This window comes from Melospiza georgiana, chromosome 5 (assembly GCF_028018845.1).
Source record: "Melospiza georgiana isolate bMelGeo1 chromosome 5, bMelGeo1.pri, whole genome shotgun sequence".
Lineage (NCBI taxonomy): Eukaryota > Metazoa > Chordata > Aves > Passeriformes > Passerellidae > Melospiza > Melospiza georgiana.
This window is the reverse complement of record NC_080434.1, coordinates 67,932,552-67,949,681: the sequence shown is the minus strand read 5'-3', so window position 1 is coordinate 67,949,681 and position 17,130 is coordinate 67,932,552.

Below are 17,130 nucleotides of genomic sequence, written 5' to 3'. Positions count from 1 at the left end.
TTTTTAGGAAAACTCACTTTTAGGAAAACTAACTTTAAAGGAAGCTCCCTTTCCTTTAAAGAAAAACCACAGAAGCTTCCTTTTCTTTCTTGGAAAATTGCCTTAAAATTAAAATTAATCCATGCTACCAGTTAAAACTCAGGGAAATAAATTTGTATTTCGTTTGAGCCATTTTTAGGATTTCTACAAGGCAAAACCCATTTTCCTGCATAGGATATCCCAGATTGAGGATGGGAAGAGAAACCAGGAGATTTTTAGCAGAAAAACCCCCATTTTCCTGCATAGAATATCCCAGACTGAAGATGGGAAAGGAAATTGGGAGTTTTTCTATGAGGCAAACCCCATTTTCCTGCATGGAATACCCCAAAATGAGGAAGGCAAGGGAAATCAGGATTTTAAGGAATAAGTGGGATAATGGGGGTGTTGCCCCCTTTGAGCATCCTCAACCCAAATAAATCCCCAAATGAGCCTCAGACAGTCCAGATGAGGAGACCTCAGGATGAATCCTTTGCCCAGAGATTTCCAGGGATCCAGGATCTGGGCGGGAAGTTGTTAACATTTGGGAATGAGGAGGTATCTGAATTCCCCTCGGTCAGAGCTCATTTGCATTCATTATGAGCCCGGGGTGATTAGCAGGGCCCTCCCCCCTCAGCTGCCCTGCAAGGTCCCTCTCTCCGCTGGAGCTCCAGGACCGAGGCCGATCGGGTGACAGAGCAAAGAATTCACTCTGAAAGAAGATTCATCCCCAGGGTCCAGCACGGAGGCCTCGGAAGAGGCGGCTCCGCGGATTTGGGAGGCTCCACTGCTCCGGGATGTGTCCAGACTCTCCCAGTTCCTGCTGCCGCCCATGGAGAGGGAGATGGGGGTGATTCCCAGGATGATTGGGAATTTTATCCCCCCTGTTGTGTCATTCTTGCTTTGGTGTGGGAGATGGGGCCTCGATATTGGCATAAGTTGAGTGTCCACTTCCCGAGGCCATTCCCATCTCCCTGGGGCTATTCCCATCTCCCCAAGGCCACCCCCGTCACTGTGAAACCATCCCAGTTTCCTTGAGGCTGTTCCCATCTCAAAGAGGCCATCCCCATGGCCCCTAGGCCATTCCCGTCACTGTGACGGCATGCCTGCTTCCATGAGGCCATTCCCATCTCCCCGAGGCCATTCCTGTTTCCATGAGGCCATTTCCATCACCGTGACACCATTCCCATTTCCATGGGGCCATTCCCATCTGCCTGAGGCTGGCCCCATCTCCTTGAAGCCATTCCCATCTCCCCCAGGCCATCCCTGTTCCCTTGAGACCATCCCTGTCTCCATGAGGCCATTCCCATCTCCTCAAGGCCATCCCTGTTCCCTTGAGACCATTCCCATCTCCATGAGGCCATTCCCATTTCCTTGAGGCCATCCCCATCTCCTTGAGGCCATCCCCATCTCCTTGAGGCCATCCCCGTCACCCCGAGCCCATTCCTCTCTCCCTGAGGCCATCCCTGTCTTCTTGAAGAATTCCCTTCTCCCCAAGGCCATTCCCATCTCTCCCCGAGGCCATCCCCGTCACCCGAGGCCATTCCCGCTTCCTTGAGGCTATCCCTGTCCCTCTGAGGCCATCCCTGTTTCTTTGAGACCATTCCCATCTCCATGAGGCCATTCCCATCTTCCTGAGGCCTTTCCCATCTCCCCGAGGCCATTCCCTCTTCCTTGAGACCATCCCCATCCCCCCGAGGCCATCCCTGTTTCCATGAGGCCATCCCCATCATCCTGAGGCCATCCCCATCACCCTGAGGCCATTCCCATCACCCTGAGGCCATTCCCATCATCCTGAGGCCCTCCCCATCTCCCTGAGGGTCTCCAGGAAGGCCGAGTTGCTTTCCCAGATCCAGGATCAGGGATGGGAACTGCCGCCAGTGCTCCCTGCTCAGGCTCAGTGCCAGGATATTCACATAGCACAACAGCCCAGGGATGGGGGATTTTAAACCAGATCCTGATCCCGAATTTCCAGATCCCAACACAAGTGTGGGACCAAGGATAGACCCACGGATACTTCAATCCCTGGGATCAGGATGGGAATCGCTACCAGTACTCCCCGCTCAGGCTCAGTGCTGGGATACTCACAAAAGCCGGAGACAACGGGCTGGCTCTTCCAGGGATGGGCTGGCGTTTCCAGGGATGGATCCCAATGCTCCGAGCTGCCGTAAAATCCCCGGGATGTCCCCGTCCCACTCCATTGTCCACCTCTGGCACGAGACGGTTCTCATTAAGGCCCACAATTGATCTCCTGGCTTTGAAGGAAACAAGAAAGGAGGAACAAATCCAACGGGATCCTCCTTCCTCCGGCCCAGGGGAACAAATCTGGCTTTAATTTCTTTTCCTTTTGTCGTTCCAGTCGGGATTTCACTTTAACGACACTGCCATCCCCATCCCTCTTTTTCTGCTCCTGGAGAAAGAGGGAAGTCTCCCCTCTGCTTTCCATGTTCCCTGCCTTTGTTCTCCATGCTTGATTTATGAAAGGACTTTTCCTTCCCCAAATCCTTCGTTTTGGGAGTCGAGGACCCCCAAAATCGGTGGTTCCCACCCCTGAGTTCAGAAGAGCCACGCTGGGACTCGCTCAGAAGTTCCTGACTGGCTCTAAATATTCCAGCTCCGCTGGGAAGGTGCTGGAGGGCCACACCTTTGGAGCCATCCGAGATGGCTTTGGGAAGGAGCTCCGGGATGGTTTTAATTCCCAGTTCTTCCTGAAGAAAATCCACTCCGGCCCAGGAATAATTCACACCCAAACAGGTAGGGAGAGGCATCCAGCAGCATTGATTTCTCCAGGATTGGTTAAATCCTGCATGAAAGCCCTGTGGAAAACCTGGGAGAGAAGACAGAAGTCACCTCCTTTCCCTGACCTGAAATAAATATAAAAAAACAAATCCTGGTGGTGCCTGTGGAGAAGCTGCTCCAAGGGAATGTGATGATGACACCTGGAAATAAACCACAAGGATTTAGGGATTAAGGTGGGGAAAGGCATGGAGCATAATGGTCTTTTAATCAGCAAAGAGACCAAACTCAAGGTCTTTTAAGCAGAAAATGTTTTTTATTTTTTCACTTGGCACAGGCATCAAAAAGTTATTAAAAGGGCCTGGTTAAATATCTCATTAATGAAGATGAACGAGGCCCCAGATTTGTTTTTAAGCACTTCAAAGCTGTTTTTCTTCTGGCCTCCCAAAGTGTGAGTGTGTAGGGGGATCTCAGTGCCTTCAAATGTTCCTTTTTTCTGGAATTTTACAGCAGCTTTAACCGATTTCAGCGCTGGAGCTGCTGCTGCTTCTTGCCCTGGGAGGGACAGCTCGGGCTGGGACATGAGGAAAATCTGTTTGGTGGTGCAGGAACATCCCAGGGATCCGAGGGGCTGCTCTGCACTTCCCAATGCTGCATCCCATGGGAGATGGATTGAGCTGGGATTGAGCCAGCTCCTTCCTGCTGGGAGCACCTGGAGAGCCCGAGAAGGAACAGCTCCAAGGATGAGAGATCTCAGCCCCCTAAAATCCCAGCTGGTCCTTCCCCACATGGAAAACTGGGAAGGAAGCCTGTTATCCCACCATGCATGATCCAGGCATTCCAGTCTGGGACAATCTTGCCATGGAATCATGGAATGGTTTGGGTGGGAAGGGACCTTAAAGCCCTGCCATGGGCAGGGACACCTCCCACTGTCCCAGGTGGATCCAACCTGGCCTTGGGCACTGCCAGCGATCCAGGGGCAGCCACAGCAAATCTGGGAATTCCAGCCCAGCCCCTGCCCACCCTCCCAGCCAGCAATTCCTTGCCAAGATCCCAGCCCAATCTCCCCTTTCCCAGTGGGAGCCATTCCCTGGCTCCTGTCCCTGCAGGCCTTGTCCCCAGTCCCTCTCCCACTCTCCTGGAGCCCCTTCAGGCACTCTGAGGATTCCCTGGGTTTTTCCCTTCTCCAGGGGAACATTCCCAGCTCTCCCAGAGCACAGGGGCTCCAGAATCCTGGAATGGTTTGGGTGGGAAGGGACTTTAAAGATCATCCCATTCCATGGGCTAAGACACCTCCCACTGCCCCAGGTTGCTCCTAGCCCCCGAGGTCCAGCCTGGCCTTGGACACTTACAGGGATCCAGGGTCAGCCACAGCTTCTCTGGGAATTCTATCCCAGCCCCTTCCCACCCTGACGGGGAGCAATTCCTTCCCAAATCCAATCTAAATCTCCCCAATTCCAGTTTAAAGCCATCCCTCCTTGCCCTGGGACCAGGTTGAAGGGGACAAGCTCTGAGCTCTCATTAATGGGGCCAAACCCTCAGGTTGCCCCACAAATCCCCAACCCCAACCCAAAAGGATCCCAAGCCCCAGGTACAAAACACCCCAGAATCCCGGGTCCAAATAAAAAACACATCCCAGAATCCTGAGACCCAGGTACAAAATACCCCAGCATTTGGAGCCCAAATAAAAAACACATCGCAGAATCCCAAGGCCCAGGTACAAAATACCCCAGAGTCTCAAGCCCAAATTAAAAAAATAAGCCCAGAATCTCAAGCCCCAGGTAAAAATACCCCAGAATCTCAAGCCCAAATAAAAAACACATCCCAGAATCCCAAGCTCCAGGTACAAAATATCACAGAATCTGGAGCCCAAATGAAGAAGCACATCACAGAATCCCAAGAACTGGGTACAGAATACCCCAGAATCTGGAGCCCAAATAAAAAACACGTCCCAGAATCCTGAGCCCCAAAATAAAACCCATCCCAGCTCCTGCCCAGGCCGGGGATGGGAGGAGCCCGGTCCCAGATGGGTTTTTGATACACAGCCCCAGAGAAGCTCCTGGGTGCCTTGTTTGAAGAAGGATGGCGTTAAAATCACCCTCCCCATTACCCGACACTAATGGGGCTCAGTGCATTATTCCTATCAAAGTGCAATTTGCATTTACAAAGGGATCCCGGGAAGTGATGGATGGGGAAGGAATGGAGGAAGCCTTGTAAAGCCTTGGAGCGTGCTCACGGTGCAGGAACTTCCCGGCACCAGGCGCTTTTCCCCGCACCTTCCCCTCCACCCCAGCCCGTGACGTCGGCTGGAATGAGCATTCCGGCCCTCGCCTTTCACCCCACAGCCCATCAATAAAAGCTGGAAGAGCTGGAGGAGTGGGAATACTCATTTATCTTCATTAGGACTCCGGCCAGCTCCTCTGATCACCACGTCGGCGTCGCTGGGGAGAGAAAAAGCTACTGTTCCTTTTTCCCTGGATTCCCGGCCCACACACCCGAGCAGGGAGCTGGGAGCCCACTCAGCACCTGGCCTGGGTGGAGGGAAAATGGGATTTTGGGGGGATTTCCCTCCTCTCTGCTCCTTCACGGAAGCAGAGCTCTGGGAGACCAGTGGGGAGAGACGAGGAAAAAACAAATTCCTGCCAGGAGATTCCATCAGGGAGGGAGATGAAAGAGGACGAGCCCCATCAGACAGGCAGAAGGTGGAGTGGGAGACTTGGGAATGATCCTGGGCAGGGCCAGGAGTTGGACTTGATGATCCCTGGGGTCCCTTCCCACTCAGCACATTCCATGATTCTGTGGCTCAAGGATCTTAAAGGGATGAAAGAAGCTCAGCCTCCATCCCAAATCCCCACATTCCCAAAGCTCAGTCCCCATCCCAAATCCCCACATTCCCAACTTGCACTGCTTGTTTAGAGGTCCCATTTTGGATAAGGGGGATAATTTTGGGAAAGGCATTTCATCCTCCTTGCCCTTCCCGAGGTTTCCTCGCAGGAAACTCCCCTCAAATCCCCTCCAAACCTCGCTGGGATGCTGAGGGACAGATCTGGCTGCTGCTGTCCTCAGGGATGCCCCACATCCTCCCTGGACACTGTCCTGCCTCTTCCCATGAAGGACATTCCTGGGAGATACTCCTGGGGTCACGGAATGACCAGAGGTTCCAAATTTCTTCTGAAAACCATCAGCAGCTCCGGGAAAAATCTCCCAGTGCCTGTCCAGAGGAGTTCTCTTGTCATCTAAGTCATGCCACCTGGAAGTGGACAGTATCCTTGAGGAATCCCAATGGAAAAGTGACACTGGGACTCTACTTCAAGGGCGGGGGGTCCATCTCACCCATGTGGATCCATAAATGAGGCATCTGCTCCAGGATGGCTCTTTGAGATTCCCTGGAACTCTCAGAGATGGATGCATCTCCCTCCAAGATACATGGCTCAGCAGGACAGGAGCTGTCCTCCCACGGAAGTGACCATGCCTTGGGATGGGATGGATCTCCTGGAAGTGCCTTGGGATGGGATGGATCTCCTGGAAGTGCCATGGGACAGGATTGATCTCCTGGAAGTGACCTGGGGATGGGATGGATCTCCTGGAAGTGCCATGGGACAGGATTGATCTCCTGGAAGTGACCTGGGGATGGGATGGATCTCCTGGAAGTGCCTCATGGCCTGGCACAGCCCAATTCCAGGGCAGTAGGAAAAATAGGGAGGGATGAACTTGGCTGATCCACTCTGGGCTGGGAAAAGGGAGACTGGGAAAATCCCTGGCTGAGCCAGGACATTCACTGGGAAAACACCGAGATTCCCAAACGTTTCTCCTGGCTGGACACAGACATTCCACCTGTCCAGGCTCCCTCAGTGTCCTCACTTGGCCACCTGAACTCCCACAGATGAATCCCAGGTGGGAGAGGCACCTCCTGTCTTCCAGCTCTGGGAAGATTCCAGGGATCTAAAGCTGGCTGAGACGAATCCCTCACCCACAATTAGAGGAGGAAATAGGATTTGGGCTCCTCGGAGCACAAACTTCCCAAAACTGAGGGAGTTGGGTGTTATTCCTTCTCATCACAACTTTGGGATCGTTTTTCTCCGATGTTTTCCCCCCTCTATTTCCCTTTGGCACCCTCCAGTCTCCAGCCCCAGCCAGGGTGACAGAATTGTGGAGCCAGGGGTGACCCCTCAGCCCCGTCCCCAGCAGCAAACCCTCCCTGGAGAGGAGCAAGTGCTTCCAGCAGGGAATTCTGGCACTAAAAATGATGGATTGGGAGCAGCGCTGCTCTCCCAGCGTTTTACAGGCTGCTCCCACAGGAGTTATTGCCTGGATTTTCCCTGGTTTATGGGATTAACAGCCACATCAGCTCTGCCCTCCCCACCCCTCCTGGTGCCTGGCAAAGACCTTTTTCTGTCTAATTACCCAAACGACATCGTTAAACCTCACTCAGCCATCTTTGGCCAGATCTGGGCTCTGCTCTGGACTCACAAAGGTCCCCAGACCTGAAAATGTCCAAATCGCAGCAGATTCCTGCAAAAAAATTCCTGTAGCTAAAGCCTCACCCCTGGGCCTGAGAAATGGGAGAGAACAAGGGAAATACCAAAACACTCATTTTTCTCTCACCTGCCCTTGTGATCAGAGCTGCAGAAGATCTCATGGAATAATAGAAGAAAAAAATAAATAAAAATTAGAAAAACTCATTTTTACTCCTTTTTCCCTCGCCTGCCTTTGCAATTGGAGCTGCAGAAGGTCCTGCAGAATAATAAAAGCAAAAAAATAAATAAAAATAATAAAAATTCCTTTTTCTCTCACCTGCCCTCACAATCCAAGCTGCAGAACGTCCTGCAGAATAATAAAAGAAAATAAATAGTAAAAATAATAATAATAGAAAATAATAAATTATATTATAGAATAATAAAATAATAATAAAAATAATATATAGAATAAGGAAGAATAAGAAAAAAACCAAAAAAAAACCTTCTTTTTCTTTCACCTGCCCTCACGAGCAGAGCTGTTGGCTGTTCACCCTTGGAGAGTGCTGCAGCCCCAATGCGCCCATCCCATTCCCACCATCCTCCTCAATCCCAATCCCCCTGGATCTCATTCCAGCCAATTCCTGGTAGAGCATTCCAGAAACCTGTGATGGATTTGGAGGCTGCTGGAAAACGTTTTCCTCAACCAAACAACTGCAGAATTTGGGATCCTCTCTACTTGGCCATTCCCAGACCCCTCTGGTCTCCCAGCAGCCCAATCCCAGACTGGCTCCAGCACCACAGCCCAAAATTTGGGATCATTTGCACCAAATAACCGGGATGGTCGAAGCATTCCCAGCTCACTCCTTCCCCATTCCATCATTTTTGGTGTTTCCCTCAGCATCGCCCCCAAACAAACACCCTCAGCTTTCCCTGGGAGGAATTTCTCCTGGAGGGTGGGGAGAGAGAGAGAGGCTGGAATATATCATTTAGGAGGGATCCAAGCAGCTGGGTGTGTCTCAGGAAAGCCAGGATGTGCCTTAGTCACCGGTTTCTCCATCTGGGAACGCGGGCAGGGTCACCGCAGGGTCACGGATGTCCCACGTCACCTCCACCTGCTTTCGAGTAGCGCCCTTGGAAAGGGGAAACACCCAAGGCTGTCCCCAGGGTGACCGGAAAAACAAATAAAACCCAAAAAAAAAAAAACCAAAGCAGGGGAGGAATCCGTCCCCCCCCTGCGCCAGGGAACTTCCTGGTTGGAATTCCAACATGCAAATCTCCCCCGCCCATCATCGCACTCCCGGGCAGACGGGGAGGATCAAAAGTGCCAAGGGAGCAAGAGAGGCTGGGAGGGAAGGAGAGGCTGGGATAACGATGGAGGCTGGGATAACGATGGAGGCTTTTCCAGTGCCAGCTGACACAGGCACTGTGGGATCACAGTTTTGGGAAGGAATCAGTTTTCATGGAATGGTTTGTGCTGGAAGGACCTCACAGACCATCCATGGGCACCAACACCTTCCCCTAGACCAGGCTGCTCCAAACTCTCCTTTCCCAGCTGGAAATCAGCTGGAAAAACTGAGGGATTCTCAAAAAAAAGAGAGGGATTCTCCCTGTCTTTGCTCCAGGAACGAAGCCCTCCCTGGTGACAATCCCAGCTGGTCAAGGCATGGCTTAATCAGCAAAAAGGAGCCCTCTGGGATTAAAGTAAAATAAAATAAAATAAAATAAAATAAAATAAAATAAAATAAAATAAAATAAAATAAAATAAAATAAAATAAAATAAAATTTGTAATTAGAATCAATGACCCTCCCATAGAAATTCAGGGCTGCACGTGTGGAAATGATCCAAGCTGGAAGGACTTGAGTTTGGGAAAGCTGGGCCTGGCTGCCCATGGCACATCTCTTCTGGGATCATGGAAGAGTCTGGGATCATCCTCCAGCCCTGAGGACACCTGGCGAGGCCAAACCTTCACCCACTGGATGACCTCCACAAAAACAAGGAGCCAAATCCCTCCTGCCCCTCAGGAATGCTCCGGGCACAGTCCAGAGCCGTGCCCGAGAATCACCTGGGCAATAATTTAATAATTAAACCATGAGGATAATTGGTGTCTGAAGCCTGGAACTGCTTAATTTGCTGGGATAGACACAGCCCCGGGGCTTTTGCTCCGGCCCATCCCCAGGAAAGCATCCCAAGGCTGGGAATTATCCCAGCAGGTGTGAAACGGGGTCAGGGCTGGGGAAATCTCACCCTGCTAACCCCACCAGGCCAGCCCTGACACATTCCCCGCTCCCCGTCCAAGCCCAGGATGGGTTTCCAACAAAACCAGAGGAGCGTGAGTCACAGAATTCGGGTTTGGGGTGGAAAGGACCTGAAAGATCTTCTCATCCTAAGCCTCCTTCCAGCAGCTGGGAGCCAGAGCCCAGCCAGATCCTATCGACCCTGGCGTGTCCCCACAGGCCCCAGGCAGAGATCCCAAACCTCCCCCAAGCCTGGGGAGCACTGGGGCTGTCGGAACCCAGGACATCCCTCTGTCTGTCCCGGGCAGCCCAGACCCCTGCCAGGGGGCTCAGAGACCCTGGAACAGAGCCCAAAATGCCCCTGTGGGTTTGATTATGACCCATGGAGCAAATTACCAACCTTGGATTAAGATCTGCAAGCCACAAGGTTTTGAGTAGAATGATAGTGAATTTATCACGGGGTGAAAAAATAGATTTTTGGGGTTTTAGATTGGGTGTTTGGGGGGCAAAATGGAGGAATCTGGGCCTGTCCTGTCCTTCTTGTCCTCCACCTTCTGCTGTGATGGTGGCATTTCTGGATTGGTTTAGAGACAGACTGTCTAACACAGGAGATAGGTATAGGAAAACTATTGTGAATAAAGTACAGGTAGTTCTTAGTATAAAAAGATAACACCTGCCTGAGGGTGTGGAAAAAGTAGAATTTTGGAAAAGTAGAATTTTGGGGTTTTTAGACTGGGGATTCAGGGGGCAAGATGGAGGAACCTGGGCATGTCCAGCCTTTCTCCTTCTTGTTCTTGGCCTCCATCTCCTGCTGTGATGTTGGCACTTTTGGATTGGTTTAGAGTAGAAGCTCACTGTCTAACATAGGGGACAGGCATTGGGAAGTAATTGTAAATATTGTACACATCGTTTTTAGTGTAAAAAGATAACACTGACCTGGGGCAGGCAGAGTGTCCTGGGCTGTCTTGCTGAGCGGAGCTCGGCAGGGCAGGAGAAAATATTTTATAGATAAGATAATATAGATAATATAAATATAGATAATATTAATAACATAATATTAATAATATAATATTAATAATATAATAATATAAGATATAGATAATATTTTATAGAAAATATTTTATAGATAATAAACAACCTTGAGACCGAGAACTGAAGAGCTCTGACTCCTCCTTCAAGCACCGGGCTGGGAAAAGAGACTTTCCAACATTTCTTAGGGTCACTCTGAGCAGTGAGAGATCCCAAGACGGAGCTGGGTGGGAAAGCCGATCATGGATTTCGGGATAGGTGGGATCATACCCGGGGTTTTTCATTCCCTGGGGATTTTCTGCCTGTCTTGGTGGCCACGGGGGAGTTTTGGTGCCAAATGTGCATGAGGTGGCCCTGAAGGCCAAGTGTGTGCCCAGCATTCCCTTAGGGATGAGCCGGATCTGCATCTCGTCTGTCTGGAGCTGCCTTTTCCCAGCCATGGGATTGTAGAATTGTTTGGGATGGAGGGGACTGTGGAATGCTCAGGATCTTTCCCCCTCAGGGAATTCCCCAGAGCCCTTCCCTAGAGGGACTTACCTGCTCCAAGGGACCTTAAATCCCATCCCATTCCCAGCCCTGCCAGGGCAGGGACACCTCCCACCATCCCAGGTGCTCCAAGCCCTCTCCAGCCTGGCCTTGGACACTTCCATGGATGCTGGGGATGGATGAGGTGAGCCCAGGCCCTTGGAAACAAAAAGCTGGATAGGGCTTGGAGCACCCTGGGATGGTGGGAGTTGTCCCTGCCACGGGGTTGGGCTTTAAGGGCCCTTCCAAGCCAAACCATTCCATGATTCCATAAAGAAAACAAAGGTGGATTTTTCACCCCCTGGCTGGCTGCAGCCACCCTTCCCCCTGGGAATTGCTGTGCTTCCTTCTCAAGCTCAGACTCCTCAGGGATTGCAGCCTGGGAATGCTGCAGGGATGCCTCCCGAGATGGACCTTCCCCATCAGCTGAGCCACAGATGACCCAAAGGGATCCAAGCTCCAGGACACTCGGATCACCTCAGCAATCCCCAGCTGGACCCCATCAAACAGCAAAATTCCCAACCAATCGCATCAAGGTTGAATTCCCATTGGGTTTTTTTTCCTGGACTTTTTTTGGAAGGTCCTGGATCCTTCAGGCTACTGCCTTTCCATAGAAAGGAGGATTCTTTGGAGCAGGGAAGGGGGTGGGGTTGGCCATCATGAACACTCAGGAAATGCTCAGGATCTTGGGTCATGCTCTGCCCCAAAATCCCATTTTTTTTTGACTTTTCCCTATATCCTGCCCTCAGAACAGATGGATTTAAGGGGATTTATCCCAGATTTATCCCAGTCTGTTCCCAAAAAGAGGCACTGGAGGGGTTTCACAGCCCAGGCAGTGAAGGTTAGAAGAAATGAAATTTCCACCTAGGAAATCCCTGCTGGGAATTTCTGCCTCCAACAGCCACGGTTCCAGTCCAGGGGCATCGAGCCAGCAGCTCCCACAAATCTCTGCAGTCTCCCATTCCAGTGGAGCCAAGGGCAGGAGAAGACCAGGATAAATTCCTTCATATCCCAATCCCTGGGAACCTCAGCCGGGATTTTCCTCTTCCCAGCCCAGGCAGAGGTGTCTGATTCCCACCAGAAAAGATAATTTGGGTAATAAACCTGAGGTTGGCATGATCACTCCCTATAAATCAAATTCCACTGCCCCAAAAACCCCAAAGCTGTGTCCCAACAAGGAAAAGTCCCGGATTCAGGTGGGCTGGGAATGCTGAGGGAGGAGCAGCTATTCCTGGGCAGAGGGTTCATCCCTCAGAGTGGGAAATATTAAGGATATTCACCCAAAAGCTACTTGACCTTTTTTTTTTTTTTTTTTTTTTTTTGTGGGTTTTTCTGCTCCCAGTCATGATCCTGTGGAGAGGGGAAGAGCCAGGGGCAGGAGAAGAGGGAAGACCTGTCCTGACAGGAGAGTCTGGAGCTGCTCCCATCCTGCACTGGACAGTTGGGAGCAGGAGCATTCCTGGAGGTCCAGCCTGGAAAATCCAGGGCTGGGGCTGGGAGTAGCCTGGTGGGGCCGAGGGAAAGGTCAGAGCCGAGGGTTTGAGCAGGAGAGGAACCAAAGGCCGCCCTCGGCCAGGGATTTTGGTACAAACATTCCCAGGGGAGCAGAAGAAAGGAAATTTCCACCTAGGAAATTCCAGCTGGGAATTTCTGCTTCCAACAGCTCCAACCCAGGGGCAGCGAGTCACAGTTGCTCCCAAATTTCTGTTGTGTCCTGCTCCTATTGTGGGGACAGAGCATCCCGTGCCCTGCACAGCCCTGGGCTTCTCCCTATATCCTGCTGCCGGAACAGAAGGATTTAAGGGGATTTTTCCTGGACTTTTTCCAGTCTGTTCCCAAAAAGAGGCACGGGAGGGGTTTCACAGTCCAGGCTGTGAAGGCTAGAAGAAATGAAATTTCCACCTAGGTAATTCTAGCTGGGAATTCCTGCCTCCAACAGCCGCGGTTCCATCCAGGGACACCGAGTCAGTGGCTGCTCCCAAATTTCTGCTGTTGTGGGGATGGAGCATCCCATGCCCTGCACAGCCCCGGGGCCACCACTTCGAGCCTCGAGAGAAGGAAAAGACAAATCCGGGCTCATTCCACATGTCCCAGGACCTCCCCAGCCCCTCGGGATGGCTTTTCCAGGGCTGTGGCCGGAGGACAACCGGCCCCGCGCTCCTCCGACGGCAGCAACAAGTCCGCGGTGTCACCAGGCGAGGGGAGCCGAGGTGTCACCGCTGCCCCGAGGGCCGAGGAGCGCTCGGAGCCTCCTCCACATCTGCGGCCGGTGCTAATGAATACAAACGAGCGCCCCGTGCCCCGCCGGGGGGTCTTTAACACTCGGCACGTCGCGGTGACAGTGAGCGATGGTCCCCGCCGGCAGCGCCCGCATCCCGGGCCGGCCCCGGGAGATGGATGAATGAGCGCCCGGCGGACGCGGCACCGCCGTCATTTGTCATCCGCCGCCTGCCTTGAACCTTTCGGGAGCCAAATCCCATTTGGGATGGGGGCTCGGTACCTGCGCGGGCCCCGCTGGGTCAGGGAGGGGCGGCGGTGATGGATGCGCGCTCCCGGGTAATCGCATCCAGCGCCCGGCAGATATGGATGGGCTCCCGCCTTTGATCCAATCATCCAATTAGTGCCCCACGGAATGCAATTAGCGCGGCTGGAGACACGTGGGGCATGGATGGACGGGGGGGATTCCTGTCTCCTCTCTTCCCACCGGGAAACACCGCGGAGGGAAGGAGGAAATTCCTGTTTATCCCAATCCTGATTTTCCCCCACACCATCCTCATTTTGGTGCCACCTGGCCGGACCATCCTCACCCTCTCCCGAATTCCCGTGACCCCGTTTCCCACCCGGATGCGCTGCCCCACCTGCCGTGCCCGCATTTCTCACCAGCTCCGCTCCGGTTCCTCCTGGAGCCCGTCCAGCCCTCCCTGCCTTATCTCGGCCTTATCGCGCTCCTTATCGCGAGCCAGCCTATCTGGGATCTGCTCCCACAGCCTCCTTCTCCCCGGTTCCGCGGGCAAGTGGTGACAGCTGGGGCTTATCGGCTTCCTGCTGCCACCTCTGCCTCGCACTCCTCGCTCCGAGAGCCCCGGTGGTCCCGATCCAGCGGCCACCTGCCCATCCCTTCCACTGCAGGTGTTTCCAGAGCCTGGCAGGAGAAATTGAGGAATTACTGAATGGTTTTGAAAGGAAGTTAAATTCCATCCCATTCCAACCTCATCCATGGGCAGGGACACCTTCAGTGAGAGGTGGTTTTGGAGCCATGGAAGAAGAAATCATGGAATCATAGAATGGTTTGGAAGGGAACTTAAATTCCATCTCGCTGGAACTTTATCCATGGGCAGGGATACCTTCAGTGAGACCAGGTGGCTCCAACCCCAGTGTCCAACCTGGTCTTGGGCACTGCCAGGGATCCAGGGGCAGCCACAGCAAATCTGGCAATTCCAGCCCAGCCCCTCCCCACGCTCCCAGCCAGCAATTCCTTGCCAAGATCCCACCCATTCCTGCCGTGTTTCAGTCCCTGCCCGTGGGACACGATGGGAAAGCCACTCCACAGTGGGGTGAGGGCATCTCCCAACATCCCAAACCTCCTCCTGCCGCATTCCCGGGGCTCCCTGGAGGAGGCAAATCCCACCTGGAGGAGTCAGACTCACCTGGCAGCTCCACCTCCCACAGCCTCAGCTGATCCCACCGGGGAAGGAGGTGAGGAGGCGAACTGAGGTCGGGGTGAGAAGGGGCCGAGGCAGCCGGAAAGGAACGCTCGGGAGCAGCTGCTGGAAAACATTTGTCTCACCTGGATCAGGGAAAACCAGGAGGGAAGGAAAACCTCCCTGCTTGGGGTGGCTCGTGGGGTGTCCTGGGCAGGGCCAGGAGCAGGGCTGGGTGATCCCTGTGGGTCCTTTCCCACCAGGATATTCCATGATTCCATGATTTGGTCAAAATTGGCAACGCGTCCCTGGGGCTGGAACGGTGGCTCAGGGCTGGGGGGACGTGAGTGGGGACAGGGAGGACACGAGGGGGGACAGGGAGGACACGAGGGGGGACAGAGCTGGTGGCAGAGCCAGCCCAGGGGAGCCACAGGGCTCTGCTGAGGTCTGGCCCTGCTCCGGGCACTGATCCAGGGCCTGGCCACACCCAGGGTGACATCGGTGACACTGCAGCACCCCAAATCCGTGCCTCAAAACCCACCCGTGCTGCACTCCCTGATCCAGGATGATCCAAGATCCACTGATCCAGGACAGTCTGAGATCCACTGATCCAGGATGATCCAAGATCCATTGATCCAGGAAGGTCTGAGATCCATTGATCCACTGTGATGTGAGATCCAGGATCCACAAATCCAGGAAGGTCTGAGATCCATTGATCCATGCTGGTCTGAGATCCATAGATCCAGGAAGGTCCAGGATTCTCTGTTCCCGGATGATCCAAGATCCACTGATCAAGGACAGTCGGAGATCCATTAATCCAAGATGACCTGGGATCCTCTGATCAAGTAAGATCTGGGATCCACAGATCCAGGCTGATCCGAGATCCCTTCCCACCCTCTCCCACCGAGGTCCCACAGTGCTGGACCACGTCCGATCCCCACATCTCCACCTCCCACCTGGAGCATCCCAAAATTCACCAGGAAAAGGGGATGGGGGTGACACAAAGGTTCTTATCCCAGGCACTCGGGGGGTTCCTGGATTTTTGGGTCCTTCCTGGACCTGCTGTGGGAGGAGATGGAATTTTCACCTTTTTTCCATTACCATGAAATGCTCAGGAATATCCTGGTTAAATGAAGGATTTTCCCAGATTCCCACCCTCCTTTTCCCTTCTCTTGTGGGGAAATATCCTGGTTAAATCCAGGATTTTCCCTGATTCCCTTTTCCCTGTACTGTGGGGAAAGGCCCCTGGCAGAGGTGGAGTCACCAAAAACTCCAGGGAATGTTTTCCTTCCCACTGGGAATCCCCATCCCAGGATCTGCCAGAAACCACCAGGAATAAACAGCTGAAAAAGGGGATTTAGAGGAATTAATGGAATCCAAGCCATCCAGGAATCTTTGCCATCCCATGGATATTCCCTAAATCCTTCATCCTACACAAACCCCACATCATCTGCTTGAGCCATTCCATAAAATTTCCCCATCTCCAGAATCCTGGAATGGTTTGGGTGGAAAAGGGACCTTAAATCCCGCCCTGTTGCACGGGCAGGGACATCTCCCACTATCCCAGGTGGATCCAAGCCCCACTGTCCAGCCTGGCCTTGGGCACTGCCAGGGATCCAGGGGCAGCCACAGCAAATCTGGGAATTCCAGCCCAGCCCCCCCTTGCCTTCCCAGAGAGGAATATTTTGATAGAAACCAATTAAAATCCCCCAAAATTTGGGCAAAACTTGGTTTCTGCTCAGGGCAATGAGGGAAGGTGGAATCCAACGCTCATCCAGGGATTTTCTTGCCTCTGGATCCCCCATAAACCTGGTTGTTCCAGCAGCAGCCAGGTGTCCAAAGGGGATGTGGAATTTTTTCCTTTATGGGATTCAGGAATCAGGTTTTTCCCAGGGAGGCACAGAGCGAGACGAGGCATTAATGAAACAGTTAAATGCTGTATTTGTTTAATTGGAATTACACCAGGATAAATGTCCAACATGCTAATTTCTAACAGAATTGAACCTGTAAACCATGCAGTCCTTTCTCTCCAACCATTCCAGCTCTTTTTCCTCTTGGAATCAGTAGCTCTGCTAGCGAGTTTTAAAGAAAACCAAAAAACAAACCAACAACAAAATTCCCTTTAAAGTTAAACCTAATTTGCTAAATTTTCCCCTTATTGTGCAACGACTTGTGCAAAAAAAGCTGTTTTCACCACCTTGGTTCCCAAAATCAGGTCCTTCCACCCCAAAATCAACGGGAAAAGGCAACCCCGGCAGACTGGGATGGGATGGGATGGGATGGGATGGGATGGGATGGGATGGGATGGGATGGGATGGGATGGGATGGGAGTGTGGGGGGTTTTCCTGGCAAAACAGAATCTGAGGGATAAGCCAAGGCAGGGAGCAGCTTGGATAGGACAGGATTCCAGTGCTGCCCATGGAATTTTTGGGAAGCTGCAGATGGGGATGGATCCCAGCTCCAGGAAAAGCTTCCCAAATCCAGCCCTGGAG